Genomic DNA, 13,021 nt, shown 5'->3' with positions numbered 1-13,021 from the left:
TCCTTAGCTTGTTGAAGTTTGCCCTCTTAAAATCTAGGGCCGCTGCCTTACTGCATGCCTTTGCCACCTTGCACTGGATGGTGAATTCCAGCAGGCGATGATCGCTGTCGCCCAGGTGGTCGAGCACCCGCAGCCCCCTCACCAGGTCATCACCCATGGCCAGCACTAGGTCCAACAAGGCTTCCCCCCTGGTGGGGCTGTGCACCTCCTGGGTTAGATGGAGGTCCTGCACTCTGTCTAAGAACCTACGTGAGCGTTCTGACCTAGCTGACTGCCTGTGAAATGTTATATACTCTAGCAAAAGTAGCAGAGCTCCTCATGGGGCACAGCTGGCTGCTGCACATGGATACTCCACTGACATATCACTCCCTGCCAAAGCTAATCCCTTTGTGAGCTCCATGTGAGCAGACCCTTGTTTCTATTCCAGTCATTGGGGATCCACAGGGGGCAGCAAGTGTGTGCAGGAACAAGATTTCAGTTTGAAAATACCCACTCAAGCAATTTACCAAGACACCAATGACAGGGAAGAATCTACCCCCGTGGTGCAGCCTGCTCTGAGAAGGAAGGGAGAGGTCACTTGTGTAGCACAGCTCATGGAGGTCAGGTACTGCAAAGAACAGGCCAGCTCTATGTGGGGAAGCTTAGGTAGGCAGGAGCTTGTTCACATCTTGACTAAGGAAGTGGCTTGCAGACCTTTGTTGGAGGTCTTATTCAGTAAGGGCCCTTGGGTATCATATACTGTTTAATCAGTAAATTTCAAAGCACTCTACAAAGGATCTACATCTATACAAGAGAAAACTAAGGCAGGGAGAGGTCAAATGACTTGCCCCAGATCCAGGAGGCCAATGGCAGAGCTGGGAATAGCCCAACCTGAGTTCCTAGTCCAGTGGCTTATCCACTAGCAGCACTATCTCCATAATGTTCAAGTGTGGATAAAACTGTTGGGAAATAAACAGCTCTTTTATCTCTTGGTTTCTGAGATAAAGACAGGGCCTGGTTGTTAAAATGGGATCTCAGAGAGGTTGGAATTGTCTAGGGGATGAACCTGGTTGTGGTGTACATGTGTTTTGGGGTTTTTTTTTTCCTGCGGTGAAGGTTTGTTTTTGATGTCGATGTCTGGGGATGAGAGATGCACTCAGCTGTTCTGACAGAAGTGATGCTTGCATTATTGGACTGTCAAAGATGTCTTGGCATGAATCTTGTAAGGAGCTGTGGGTTAGGATCTAGCTGGTAGAGTCAATTAGTCTCTGGCTCGGTGCACACTTCTCTGGGTTGAAGCAGGACATCAGAGAAACCATGCATGAGGACCAGTAACCAGGATCTTGATGCTGTTCTCTTCTTTTGCTGCCCTCTGGACCTTTGAGTCAAGCCTAGGTGAAGCTTGCAAGTTAGAAATGAATCTTGCCTCCTGGAATAAAAACACTGATATTTCTCTGACCGTCGAGACTGCTAGCTTCTCTGGGATACTTTCTGAAGTGTGGCAGTAACAGCTGGAAGCACCCTGCCTCTTCCACATTCACTTGGTCTAGACACCATAACTTGTCCTTTCTTTTCACATTTGTTTTCTTTACCCCAGAATAATGGGTCTATGACAGACAATGCACAGTAACTTCTTTAGAAACACACTGCATCTGAGCTGAAGAGAGCTGCACCCTTTTCCTGTGCCATGGGACCCTGAGTGCTCAGTGTCTGTCTCCCATCCACCAGACAGCACAGGGCCACCTGCTACACACTCTTTCTCCATAGCTCCAACTGTTAAAGTCTCAGAATATGATCAGACATGGTTTGGGTATTCAGTGTAAAAGCTCCTTTTTCCCTTTCAGATTTGTCCCACCCTTGACTCCTCTGAGTCCCTGTCCTGTTGAGGCTTTGACACACATCTATCATGAATGTCTAAATCACCCATCTACATAGCTCTGGAAAATGGGGAAATTGTTCTTTTAGTGCGTGGGGTTTTCATCCATGGGTATGAAATGTCTGCCAGTGCTCTATGAAGGCCAGAAACCTCAGGCTGTTGTGTCATTGAGAACAGGCTTGGATATTTACCGGTGTTTCTAGGAAAAAAAACTCATTGTGTGTCTTGAGCAGTGCAGGGAGAGGGAAATCTCTGAGGGACGGGAGCTATTACAGGGGTGATAAAAGGGAGGCAAGGCAGATAATTACACCATAAATCCAGGGAAAGAACTATAGGAAGGGGACAGGCACTGTTTTCAAATACTAAGTGAATGTTGTTTAGTGTGCGAAGCCACAAAAGCTGAAAAGGATGAGGTTGAGAAGATGAGACATTGGTCAGAGCTCACTGGGACACTGAGCATGTGATTTTACCTTCCATTGGACAGTTCCCAGTATTTGGCAAGAAAGGTTGTCTTGTATTTAAGAAATTGGACTGTGAGTTGGAATATCTGTTTGTGTGAGCATTGTGTTGTGTGCTGGATGCTCATGACAGAAATTGTTACATGTCTATACCAGTGTCCTTAATAGGAGATGATCCTTGAATCAGTTCATTGAGAATCCTCACATCATCTATTCATGGCCTTTGTGTTTCTGTCGTTTGAGGAACAATCTGGTCTAAGGAGGGTACATAAATTCCTAAGGGGAACTTGAGTGTGCTCCACATTACCCTTGCTCTAGATGAACTGGAAACGGAATTTGTACTGGTTTGTTTAGATGACTCTCTGGTACAATAAAAGCTGCTTTAAAAAGGATGTTTGTGCTGAATGGGAACATTCCCACATACTTCTCTATTTGTGAAACCCTGAAAACCATCTCCTGCAAAAATAGTGTAAATATTTTATGCACAGCGCATGATCCTTGTGGAGATGCATGAAACAACAGCCCTGCTAAAGCCTCTCTGCTTATAATGTAGAGAATTGAATGTCATAAGCAACCAGCAATGAGGCTGTAATCTAGTGCTGCAGAAAAGCAGCATCGTTTTACTACCACCAGGAGAATTAGATCACAGATTTGCTTTTTCAAGCCTGGCGGATGTTCCACCGAGACAGCCTTAATAAAGATGGTAGGAAGGGAAGGCTAATAAAGTTAGTTGAACTGTATTATATGCCCCCATTTTTTCAAAGCTTCCTGTCTCCTTCTATGTTCTGCCATTTCTCAAGTTACCATCCAGCCGTTATTAGTGCGGAAAGAGATAACACAGAGCTGACTGCTTAATCATTTATGCTACCTGTTGCTTTCTGCCCGTAAGGAGCACTTGGGAATGAAACTGAGGGTTTTTTTCCCCTTCTTATCATTCATGGGCCTTAGTCTCTATTGTGGTACTTCAGATCCGATTCTTGTATATTCCCTTGGAAATTAGATGATGTTTCCCTGCCTTGAGTTTTGGCCAACTCTTAGAGAGACATGTGCCAAGAGACAGACTGGATGTTACTAAAGAAGACCAGGTATCAAGAGCCTAGGCAGCTCTGTGACTTGGTTAACCTCAGCCCATCTGTAGTTTACCATGGGAGACTGTGGTAGCTAACTGTGTCCCTTCCAGTAAATTTTAGGGAAATTAAGACTGTTCTTTTGGTTTGGGATCAACCTGAGTAGTGGTCTAGTTCTTGAATGATCACTACGGTGACAGTGTTTTTAAAAAATGTTTGGATGTTCATACAGCAATAAGAATTTGACACTGATTCTCGACTGGCTCAATGCATTTCTTTAAGATGTCAGATTAACACATGGTATAAACAGACTGAGACTGAGGCCAGGATTCATATTTCAGGTGCAGCAATATTACAGGGTATGGGTTTGAAGCTGCTCCCATCCCCAAGAGTTTGCAATCTAAAGAGATCAAAATGGATACAAGACTTTAACATACACAATCAGGCACAGAGATCAGATTAACGTGCCCAGAGTCACATACACAATACCAGGAACTTCAGTCACGTAAATCCAAATTAGTGCCTAACTACACAACCCTTTATTCCTCTGCAGCATCAGTAGTACTCTCCCTATCCTCTCTCAAAATCAGCAGGAGCAAGCACATCTATTTGCTGTTAGCCCCTGGTCCGCTCATAAGGGTGAGGCCATTTTACAGATGAGCATGAGCGACTGGTGCCTCCTGGATCTGGGGGGGCATCCACAGAAGCCACTGATGGCGGTAGCCCTGTACCAGCCCTACCGACAGCATCAGTGTCGGCCGTCAGGGAGGGAACAGTCCCCGTCAGGGGGGGCACATGCACGCCCATGCATCCTCTATTAGTCGCCTATGCAGATGAGGCAAAGGTTTTTTTTACAGATTATAGTCTGTAAAGTGCTTTGGGGCCAAGAAGTGCCATTCAGAAGAGAGTCTTCCTCCTCCCTCTTCCATTACAGTCCAAGACAATGAGCAAAAGTTAAAAAGGTTAATTGCTTGTCTGCAGCTGATTGGACTGTGCATCAAAGCAAGCCGCAGAAATAAATTAGAGATAATATTTTTCAGTCAGACTGTCCAACTGTTCAATAATGAGACCAGAAAATTGCATTCAGACCTGACTTTCATTAGCAGCACACTCCATTTTGTTGTGGCAAGCCTTGGGAATTGCTGATTGCTCAGTCTTTAGGGAGAAGTTGTAGAGATGTTAAAATGATTCTGGAGCCATTTGTCCCAGATAAATTCTTCACTTGGAGACAATGCCTAATAATAAATGCTCTGAAAGGGGGTACATGTATGTAAACTTGTAAACAGTTGAGTTGCACAAGGGTTAATTTGAACCACTCTGCTTGCCTTTTAACAATAGCCAATCTTTCAGCCAAGCCCCAGTGGTGAGGGTTAAGCCCTACAGCTGAAGGCTATGTCCAAGTTGGACAAAAAAACAAGCTGCACTTGGCTTCTTGTCTTCCTGTGCAGTTCTAGCCTCAGAGTTATACTGTAATCACCCTACTCAGTAGGTCTCAATTACTATGCAGACTGGCCAGTCCTCAGCCCCATCCTACAATACAATTGGACAGGTGAAGTTGGTGACTGTACATGTTTATGGGCACCAGAAGGCAACGCTGATGGCAAATAGGAAAGTTTTTGAGTGGACAATGCAAGAACAGAAATCTTATTTTCCCCTTGTCCCACAAGGAGATTAGCCATGGACCATGCAGGCTGAGCAGCTGTGGTTCCTAGTCTCCAGTAATTTTAATGCCACATAAGCAGCAGCATCGCTCATACCAAGATTTGTTTCCATGTCAACAGAAATGCACCAGTCTGTGCAATTCAGGAGATGATCCAGACCCAGAGACATTGAACACAGCCAGCCCAGCCTGGCTGATTCTGACCAATGGTGTACACATCTTGCTAGCCCAAGTTTAGCTTTATAAATCTAGGTATGTCTTGGTCTTCTCTGAACTCCAAGCCATGGGATAGTCATGCCTAGCTCCGTGATTCGATGCCTCTGCGTTTTGAAGACGCAACCAAAGCCCTTTAGAAGGATCCCCACTGACTTCAGCTACTTATGGATCAGGTCCTCACAGCCAGGAATTGTATGGCCATCTGCTCCACTCCATCCCACAAAACTAGAAATGAATCATGGGCTAATTTCCTATCAGCTCGCTCTCTCTGGTCCTCCAGGGCCTCTGTCAGTATTCCAGCTGGCTCTAAGTGGATTCCACAGTACAGAATAGCAGACAGCAAATCCAGTGCTTTGAGGGGGTGGAGGGTCTCTGATATATTAATTTTCAGTGACCTTGAGGCTTTCTTTTCCATCTACAAAGGGCCAACGCCATGTTATTTCACTCCTTGGCACTCCCATTCATCACCAGTAAGTGCTTTAGAAATGGAAATCAAATTAAGCAGGAGGCACAGTGACCTTGTCGATATATAGCATTCTGCAGCAGAGCAAGGCTCTGCATGCCTTCGAAGCAAGACGCACATTACAGAAACATCTGCTGTGTGCATTAAAGGGGGTTTCTGAAGCAGCAGCCGACCCATTGATAAAAGAATGATCAAGGGAGCTCAGAGCAAGCCTGTAATACACAGCCAGGATTAGAACCAGGAGCTCCAATTCCCCATCCCCTTCTTCAGTCGCAGGGATGCACTCCTGCCAGGCATTTTCAATCTCATTTAAAATTTTAAATCTCCCCCTACTGCCTCCCCCAAAAGAGAGTAGATTGATCTAGCAACAACTTGCATCCTTCCATGACTCCAGTTCCTTGGCTTTAAAGTGTTAGAGAAGAGCATTGAAATAAGGCCAAACTGGTCAAAATAAAAAATAAACTAGTACACCAATTTAGCTTCCAGTGGCTTTGCACTGGCTTGGTTCTGTGTGCAATCCAAGCCAGGGAAGCTTTTATGCCTTTCTTTGTATGACTTGGGGGCTAAATGCTCTCCTTAGCTCATCATTTCCCAAATGGAATAAAAATTTAACCAGAAGCGCTGAATGTTCTGTCTCTGACCCATCTACACATGACTGGTTATTTCTACTTGCTACTGAAAAGTTACCACAGGGGACAGGAGAGAGACAGTATGAAGACAGAGTAGGAAACAAGTGACAGGGAACTGGCATCCTAAGAATTTATCTGGGACACACACAAGTTCAGCACAAAGATTATCCTGAACAACCAAGCACAATGAACATATAGTGATTGGTCCGGTAGTCCCTAATGCTCCTGGCAGAAGCAATCTAAACAGCAGTACATCAGGAGCAGCAGATCTTGACTTTCCAAAGGCCAGAGCTAATTTATTCCACAGATAAAGGGCAATATTTGTACCCAGTCTAGTAGCATCACTATTCTCGGCTCTCCTAGGAACAAAGCTATTTGCAACATCGCTTCAGATAATTAGTCTGTCAAATCCTATATTGTCCAGCTTGGTCAGAACCTGATGCTTTAAAAGGAGGTAGAATGCCCCCCCGGTAGCTGGGTGGGTGGCTGTATAGAGCATGAGATTCCTGAAGGCAGCTGACCCCAGAGGCAGAAACATCAGCGGCCCTTGTTTTAGCTTTCATAATTCTAAATCACAGCCATGAAAGCTAGCCAGTTCTGGCTACCCTACAGCAAGAGTCACTTACCGGTAAAGAGCAGCATCTGTCATGGACTGCGTTTATGCAGTGCCTAGTACAAGGCTGAAGTCCATACCTCACAGAGCGCTTAAACACTGCAAGCTCTGAAACTGCTGTGAGCAGCGTGAATGCAGCCAATCTACTCCACAAAATGACTCATTCACCTGCTTGCACCAGTGTGGTTGTTCTGCAGCTAACATGGGGGTGCCTTGGCACAGCACTACCCTGTCCCATCGAGGTGCTCCTGGAGAATAGCAATTAACTTTTTTTTTTCCTTTTTGCTGCAGACAAGCAATTAACCTTTTTTTACTTTTGCTCATTGCCTTGGACTTTAATGGAAGAGGGAGGAGGAAGACTCTCTTCTGAAGGGCACCTCTTGGCTTCAAACCATTTTACAAACTATAATCCGTAAGAAACCTTTGCCTCATCTATAAAATGGCCTCACCCTTATGAGTGGACTATGGGCTAACAGCAAATAGATGTACTCCTGCTGATTTTGAGAGAGGATAGGGAGAGTACTACTGATGCTGCAGAGGAATAAAGGGTTGTGTAGTTAGGCACTAATTTGGATTTACGTGACTGAAGTTCCTGGTATTGTGTATGTGACTCTGGGCACGTTAATCTGATCTCTGTGCCTGATTGTGTATGTTAAAGTCTTGTATCCATTTTGATCTCTTTAGATTGCAAACTCTTGGGGATGGGAGCAGCTTCAAACCCATACCCTGTAATATTGCTGCACCTGAAATATGAATCCTGGCCTCAGTCTCAGTCTGTTTATACCATGTCTTAATTTGACATCTTAAAGAAATGCACTGATCCAGTCAAGACTCAGTCCTAGGGCGTCAGTGATTGTTGCTGTTCAACAGCAAATCTTAAATTTCTCACCCTGTAGGTATGGCAGCATCTGGCAGGCATTCTCCTGCCCCTAGTTTCAGCCACTGCTAAAAATAGACTCCTGCATTGCAGAAGCACAGCTCAAATAGTCTGTCTGATTTTGTTTGAGAGTAATCTTGTTTCGAGTCACATTCGTTTACCCAGCATCAGCTCCACTGGCATAAGTGCTGTCATGCTTAACCCGCTGCTGAAATGGCTTTCATCTCTTTTCATCTAGTCTTTTGTGACTAGACACTGCTGTTCATAGGAAAGAAAACAGCCCAAACTGAGCAGTTATACCAGGCTGACAGTCTGCAGCTCCAATGGAGACTGGAGCTTCAGAAAGGGACAGCCTCTGCTGACAGAAAAGACAACGGAATTTGCTTTGTCCCCATATTACAGGTGGGGAAACTGAGGTGCAAGTGGATTAGACAAGGCAAGGCACGCAGGGAAAATCTGCTCTCCTGACTGAGTCTGCGATTACGTTCTCTTTTCTCAGTAGCCTTCAAAGGGATCACACTGGCTGTCAGATTCAACCTCTGCCTTTTTTTTTAAAAGGTAAAGGGTTTTAAAAGGTAAAGGGGTATTTGCCTGGAGCTCAGGAAAACCAAGCCCAATCCTATCTTCTCACCTAACTGCAAGCAAAGATAAGACTTGGCTCCCAAGTCAATTAGTAAACAGCCTTTGGGAAGAGATGGAGCCAGGATTGCCTCGGGATGCTGGGAAGGTGCAGCCCCAGATCTGGATTCAAGATGGCTCAATTTTGGGGGGACCTGGAGTTTCAGTGAAGGACTCTGCTCTTCCCTTTTCATCTCATGTGGCTGGAAGGGAATCGAGGCCCAATTTTTCTATCCCTCAGAGCGAGCGTGTCCATGAACGCCAATGCAGCTACACTGGTGCAAATACAGGAAATCATCTTGTGTCTGTAAACTGTACACCTAAAATACTTACCCATATTGGACTTCCCTGAACCTTCCTCACTCTTCCCTTGGTTTCCCCCCTCTCAAAGCCCCTACTCTCTGTCACAAAACCCCTCATGCCCAGCGACCAGCCATAGCTCGCTGTGTCCTGGAGTCAGTAGGCCTGACCCCTGGGCCTGGTCTGAGGTACAATATGGCACGATTGGCCCTCTTTGTGCACGTAAACACAGCCCGAAACATGGCTTCAGCCAAACAAATCCAATTTGACGAGCGATTAATTGGTAATGGGATCTAATGACTTTGGGGATTTTATTTTGAAACGGCCTGGCAAAATGGCTGAGGCACTTAACTCTGGCAATGTGGGGGCTGAGCCGGCAGCACAATTAGCTTTCCTCAGGCGTTCCTCCGTGGCTTTCTAATCAGCATCTCATCGCCGGCCTAAATATGTATTTATACAGCACTAATTAGCACCTCCGGGGCACATAATGCCTGGATTGTTTTCTTCAGCACGTGTCTTAATTTAGAGGCCCCGGCGGTAAATAGGAGGTGGGGAGGAAACCATGCAATATCCCCCGGCAGCCACGCGCTCCCTGAGGTAAGGGTCAGCTCTCAGGTCGGGGTGCGTCTAGTTGTTAATTTGACTTTTCTGGGGCCTTCAAAATTCCTGCCACCCCTGAGGCGTGCTCCCTCATGAGGGTCTCTGGCGGGGAGCAGGGCCCTGTACCAACATGGGGCCTGAACACAGCCCCTGCCCCAGACAGCTGCCATCCCAGGGGGAGCTGAGAGGCCAGGAGGCGGAGGGCAGACGGAGAACTGGAAAAGGCTATGGCTAGCAGTGGTTTCAGCGGACCGGCGGAGGCTCCCCCTGCCAGGTATACGTTATCAAGCCCTGCAGCAAAAGGCAATCTGGATGGAGGAGGATCACGCCGTTGCTTTGCAAATGTTCCCAGCACGCGAGATATCAAAGGTGCTCAGCAAATGAAGGGTTGAGATGCCTGGCTGGCACAGGTGTCCGTGCATGTGTTTATATTGTTTTGCTGCTCAGAAAATGCACTTCTTCTCTCCCTCCTGCTCACCTAGGTCTCCCGCTGCCTCTGCCGTGGCTGCCCCAACTCACTGGCACCTTCATTTGAACAAGGCAAGTGACATTTTATGTTCCCCATATGGTGTGCTTGGAAGAGGATTATCTGGGAGGACTTCTGGATTTGAAGCTGTCCAGTTAGTGGCTGTCTGTATTCATTTTTCAGTGCCAGAAGGAAGCCCCTAATTGCCCGAGTATATTCCTGCTCTCTGCAGCTGGTGTGGGCTGGTGGCAGCTCCGAGTTCCTTGTGGCCTCTTTGCAGCCTGGCTCTCGGCATTGTGCCTACTGCTTGGCCTGCTCCGGAGAACATCACCAGTGCAGAGGGATAATGTGCTTGCTTTTACCCAGCCTGAAGAGAAAGCTGGTGCCCAGCAGAAAGCCAGGCTACATTAAAAGGCCAGTGAGTTGCCTGGAGACCACTGAGTTGCCATCTTCTTTGGTTGTAACCTCATCTCTGAACATGCCAAAATAGGTGCCTCAAAAATGTTCCTGCCCCTGTGGTTCAGAAGGACTTGTTAGATACTTTAAAATATCTATCAGCCTTTGGATGCACATTCTGAATTCATGCTGGTGCTTACAAATGCGAGACACTAACAGGCTCTGGCATATTGCAGGCAGGTTTGGGGCAAGCTTCTTCCAGCACATCTTGATTTTGGCCTGCAGCAACCCCAGCTCCTGTTCCACGACTGACAACTCTGTCAGAGAACACAGTGGCTGTGACACAGGCACCGTTCCCCAAAGTGTTCCCATTTCTGCGGGATATGGGGAACACCTGTCATCCTGTCCTAACCCCAAAGCTGACTGCTCTTAGAAAGGTGCAGCAGTCGCATGTGTTCTGCATGGGTGTTTTGTAGCTGGCTGCTTTGCATGCAGCTACTGCCCGAGTATCAAGTGTAGACTCTGGATGTCTTCTATGGAAGAACCAAAGCCCATATAGACTGAAGTCAAGGAGAATCTCTGCTGGCTCTTAGTGCTGCACTGCTGGGAGGCTTTATTCCAGCTGAAAGAGGCAGCAGGGTTCATACATACTGCTCAGCTTGTGTATTCCTAACTAGTTAAGTGTACAAACACTCCTGGTTACTTACAGGTCAGGTCTTAGGCATGAAGACCCCAGGCAGCTGTGCCACAGGGGGTTGGCAGTTAAGTGGGTGCCAGCACTACAGGACACCACCTGGCTCTATTTCCCCCAGTTCATCCTGGAAGTAATCCCCACTAGAGTTACTGTGGCTACTGCTTGCCCTGTGTACAAATGGAGTTTGCAGCAGAGCTGAGCATAACACCCACTCTCTTTTCAGACTTAGGCCTTGGTCACAGACTTTGTTCTCTTCTCCCAGTCAGTTCACTTTAATGATTCTGATCTTACAAACCTCAGACACTGGATGCTGAGTAAATGCAATCAAAAAAAGACAGAACAGAAGCAAATCTAATTTTTTTGAAACCTATTTGGCAACAAGGAAATTGAATTGACATAAATGCAAACTGAAATTGAATCCTAGAGTTGGAGCTCTTATCGGACTTATTGTCTGATCTGCTTTAAATGCCTAGACTTCACAGGACTTCTCTCCTGGTCATTTCCACTTGCACCTAAAAATGTCATCATAATAAAGGAAAAGAGATCTTGCTGTGCAGACTATGAAGCACACTAGCTAAATTCCTGGTTACTAGGGCCTGCCCTTCCCACATTAAAGCAATATTCAGTTCCAGAAACTAAGTTAATGTGCCTGGACACTTGGCTTGGTGCCTCTTCATACCATGTGACTTTGCTGGTCAGGGCCTCTGTAGCAATTGTGTTGTCTGATCCATTGTCTCAAACTGCACTGTGGAGCACTGAGATGTAGATCCTGGGAACTTCATGAGGTCTTATTCATCTATAAAGCTGCTCTGTAAAAGATGGATGCCTCTTCTTGGACTGGGGACCTGCCAGGTAACTCCCAGGGCAGCTATTTACCTGTCTCTCCTTCTTTCCAGACTTGGATAAAGCAACAATACCATTTTAACTCCCAGGAAACTGTGTGCATGTGCATAAGTTAACGTTGCCCAAACTCCCTCTACAGTGTCAAGGCTCTAGTGAAACATATCTAATGATGCGGTGATCATCTGAAAGCCAAAGAACTCACCAGCAGCCAGCTTTCTGGGCAGTCAGAAACAGCTGTGCCCCCCAGAATCAGGCAGAGGGGTGGAGCCATCTATCCATTCATACCTAATTGTTCTTGAGTGATCAGAGCATGGATTTTGTCTGTCTAGTAGGACTCAAGAGTGCATAGACAGAAGGAAAAAGGTGAACACAATGGGAAACTATAGGTGCTGTCCTGCTGAGCTTACTTCACCCACTGCATGCACGATTGGGGAACACTTACAAAAAATGCAAAGAACCCCTGCTTAAAATTCCCTCCCCAGGAGGGAAAGGGTTGAGAGAACTCTAGAATTTTGATCTGTTTCCTGAGTCCTGTATGAACATTATAAATGCTAAGTGCTACTATCTAGGGCTTAGACAGTAAGCACTAGTCTAGGGCCTGCAGGGGTCCAGGATCCTTTCTCCAGACTTGCTGTGTGTTCAGGGGATAATGCAGAAGATTACTCTTCTAACTGCAGTTTTAAAAAGTGATTTGCTCTTTGTGCAGACATCTTCTTTTAGGATGCACATCAGCCCTGACCTGTGCTGCCCCCCTGTGGAGTTAAAAGGTAAATCAGTTTGTTCCTGGAATCTCATTCTAAATTTTTTAGCTAATAGATGTCCATCTATGGCACCTCACTTCGCAAGAGGGTTGCCCGCAAATTTTGAACCTAGATGCTGGAATCTTGCTCCAGCTCTTAAGACCAAAGCCAGGCGCCCAAGCTTTCTCAAGAAAACTTTGCAAGAAGACTCCTACTGCTCCAGCTAGTCTTCTCTGACTAGTAACCTGGAGAGCAGCATCCCATTGCGTCTCTTCATTGTGAACATATTCACTACTGCTTTACATAGACCAGGACTGTAGTGCCACTTGGACTCAATTCCCTAGTGGGTTTCTGTAGGTTTAGGTAGGTAGGTGCGTTCTTCCTTTTCTGGCTATCTGATCCATACAATCCTTCTGTTTATGTTTGGCTAAACCCTGGCACTGTTGGTCTACCTGCATGAGAAACATTGCTGAAAAGAAATGAGACAGATCTGTAAAGGGTTTCCTCTACATGCCACTGAAGACAA

The sequence above is a fragment of the Gavialis gangeticus genome, unplaced genomic scaffold, assembly GCF_001723915.1.
Source record: "Gavialis gangeticus isolate Ggan-Ray unplaced genomic scaffold, GavGan_comp1, whole genome shotgun sequence".
NCBI classification, from domain to species: domain Eukaryota; kingdom Metazoa; phylum Chordata; order Crocodylia; family Gavialidae; genus Gavialis; species Gavialis gangeticus.
Note: the sequence above shows the minus strand (reverse complement) of the source record.